The sequence below is a fragment of the Phyllostomus hastatus genome, unplaced genomic scaffold (assembly GCF_019186645.2).
Source record: "Phyllostomus hastatus isolate PE091 unplaced genomic scaffold, TTU_PhHast_1.1 phas_scaffold_755, whole genome shotgun sequence".
NCBI classification, from domain to species: domain Eukaryota; kingdom Metazoa; phylum Chordata; class Mammalia; order Chiroptera; family Phyllostomidae; genus Phyllostomus; species Phyllostomus hastatus.
Window position 1 is genome coordinate 12,681,323 of NW_025334039.1, and position 3,504 is coordinate 12,684,826.

The window sequence follows — 3,504 nt, forward strand, 5'->3', positions numbered from 1 at the left end:
ATGCCTCCCTGGTGTTCTTTGTTCCGTGTCAGTGTCTTTGTTCAAAGGCAAGCCCTTCGCAAGGGTTTTGGGGTCAGGTGGACTTGACTTCCCTAAGTCTCCATCCTCATATATAAAGTGAGGATAATTGTACTCAATTTTAGGATCATGATAATAATGCCAGCTACCTTTTTAATAGAGTAATCACTATGTGCAAGCATAATTAAGCAACTGACACATTTCATTTCATCTAACCCTCACAAAACACTACGAGTTAGACATTGCCCTCCTGTTGACAGATGAAGAAGCCGTCTCAGAGAGGTTACATTCCCCCTCCAAGACGGCGAAGTTAGCAAGAAAAAAAGAAAAGATTCTAACTCAAATTGTCTCACTCCAAAACCACTATCTTACAGGAAAAAAAAAAGTTTGCTTGCTATGGGTAAGCCCACCATATGGCAAGAAACCCAAAGAAAACCGACTGCCTTGTTTTGATCCTAAATGTCATCTCAGCATTCAAAGAAACAGAAATCTAACTCCCAAAGCCTTGAGAAATGGCCTTGGTCTTTGCTAAAGGCTGTTGACCTGGAACACACGGTTCTGTGGCTCACCACGCAGCCACATTTTCTTTAAAAAAAAATCATCTTCACATGTCACTCCCTGTCCCCAAAACATCACCCCTCATAGCATATGTTCAGACCTCTCCCACTTGCTCCTGTCTCCTCCCAACCCCTTTTCCTGATCACTCCCCTCCTGTAGCTGCATACTCTTTCCTTAGAGAGCCACCTACCCTTGTCTCCCCTTGGACAGTGCTGCCCACACTTCCCCTCAGCAAAACCAAAGATTTTTTTCTGGAAACCCACCATGCTCGGAAGGTGGGTAGTGAGCCCAAATAAGAATTGAATGTGATTGTCGGTTGCATGTTAGGCCCTCAATGCGTATTCAAGACAGGTAGAAAGAAATTCTAAGGGGCCGAGTAGACAGCTGAGAAGGGCTTTAGAAAACTACTTTCCTCCTGGGTCCTCCCTTCCACCTCTCTATCTTCCCCCTCTGTCCGTTCCTAGGGGAGGAAGAAGTGAATGTATTTGTCCTTCTTTACCAGCTGACTCGATTCTGCCCGCTTTACATTTAACAAGACCCAGACCAATCCCTGCCTGACCCTCCCGACCCTTCAGTCCACAGCATCATCTCCTACCATTGTTGTTACCGTTTGTCTTGACTTTATTGTTACCAGACTCTCCATGCTGGGTGTCTCATCTCCTTAGCTATGCTGTAAGCTCCTTACAAGGAGGACCTTGTCCCTTCACAGTGTCCATCAAGGTGCTGGGCACATGAATTCATGGAACTTGAAGTAGGTATTAATAAAAGATTTGATAAGGAGGTCATTGTGGAATGATGGTTAGGAGTCTGGCTCTTAGGGGTCTGCATGCTGGCTCCATCTCTGTGGTGCATTGCCCCCGGTTTCTATGCCTCTGTGGATCTAGGCCAGCTGGCAGCATCTTCCCACAGCCTCTCGGGTGTGGCCTGGTGTTGCTTCGGCCAATAGAGTGGAAGAAGTGATGAGGTACTAGTTCCGATCTTAGGTCCCAAAGACTCTGGGTGCCTGCATTCTCTCTCAGAATCTCCCCAGCGTCGTGAGAACAAGCCCAGGGTAGCTTCCTGGAGGACGAGAGGCCCTGTGGAGGAGAGCCAAGTCATCCCAGCTGAGGCCTTTCTAGGCCAGGCAGGAACAGACTGAGGCAGGGCCACAAATGCATGAGTGAGCCCAGCTGAAGTCAGCCTGGCCTGGCCCAAATTAGAAGGACCTCCTAGCCCATCTGTGGATTCACACACAGATGTAAACACTTATTATTAGCCTGTTATTAAAGGTTTACTGGATGTTTGTTATGCCACATTTACATGGCAATAGATAAATGGTATAACCATTTACCAGCTGTAAATTAAAAATTGTAATTTTTCAAAAATGTATTAAATTTATTAAAATTTTGAAAAATAATACAGTGACTTGTTGTGTACCCCTTTCCCAGATTCACCCATTATTGACATTCTGCTCCACTTGCTCTCTCTCACACTCTCTCTTTGTAGCCTTTGAACTGTTACATATTTTAAATTCCTATTAAATTTGAAGAATTAATGGGATTGTACTTCCCCAACAAGATGGACCAAACATCCCCTTGACGTCCCCAAATTTTTTCAGAAAGGGAGCGTGGTGCAGTTGTTGAGCTCAAGTATGGAGTCCGACAGCCCTGATTTGAGTCCTGGTTCTGCCACTTATTCTCTGTGTGGCCTTGGGTGAGTTATTTAATCTCTCTGGGCCTCCAACTCTTTCTAATACTAGTATCTATTGCATATGGTCATGGTGAGCACAAAATAATTTAGTGTTATAAATGGAATATCAGAATATTACCTGATATATCATAAGTATAATTTATGTTTATGATATAAATAGAATGCATCAATGAACAAATAATTAGGACCGGCCTGGCTTGAGCAATTGAGACAAGATGCAGGACCCCAATGCAGACATTGAGTGGAATGACATGTTATGCAAAAAGGGCATCTTGCCCTCGAAGAAAAATTTAGATGAACTGGGAAAGGAGGCAGAAGAGGAAGAACAGGGAGTCATTCAGCAGTCAGTTGTGGAAACGTATGAAGATATGATTTTGAAGAATAAGAGGATAATGAAGACGAATTTAATGAGGAAAATGAATGAGCTATTGACATACACAGGCAGCAGAGACAGGCTGCGTGGAAAGCAACTAAACTGAAGAGTAAATTTAGAGAAGTGTTGGAGATCTCAGGAAAGGATTATGTTCAGGAAGTTACCAAAGCTGGAGAGGGCTTGTGGGTGATCTTGCACCTTTACAAACAAGGGATTCTCCTCTGTGCCCTGATAAATCAACACTTGAGTGGACTTGCCAGGAAGTTCCCTGACGTCAAGTTTATCAAAGCCATTTCAACAACCTGCATACCCAGCTATCCTGATAGGAATCTGCCCGCAATATTTGTTTACCTTGAAGGTGATATCAAGGCTCAGTTCATTGGACCTCTAGCGTTTGGTGGCATGAACCTGACGAGAGATGACTTGGAGTGGAAACTGTCTGAGTCTGGAGCAATCAAGACAGACCTGGAGGAAACCCTAAGAAACCCCTGGAAGATGCCTGGCTGTCCTCGGTGCGGTGCTCCGCCCCATGAGCGGGGGCGGCGACTATGAGGAGGAAGACTGAGGCTGCACTGGGTAGAGTGCTAAACTTCCTGATGTCACAAATCGTCTGGATTCTTTTAAAAAGGAAAAAGTAGGGATGAATCCTTTGGATTTTAGCCTTTTATAATTATGTTTCGAATCTCATAGATCTCAGAAATGATATTTCTGAGAATCCTGCTGAATTTCTTAGAGCTCTTTTTAAATTAATATTTTCAGAAAATAAAAAACAACCATTGGTATGGCAAAAAGAAAAACCCACAAATAATTATTTATTGTTACAATAATCAGGACTCAGAGCAAATGAACAACATATAGTGGCCATA

At 43.7% G+C, this 3,504-nt stretch overlaps 1 pseudogene; it reads left to right on the top strand.

The window, feature by feature from the left end:
* Positions 1-2,480: 2,480 nt before the first annotated feature.
* Positions 2,481-3,171, top strand: LOC123810743 (annotated as a pseudogene).
* Positions 3,172-3,504: the final 333 nt, after the last annotated feature.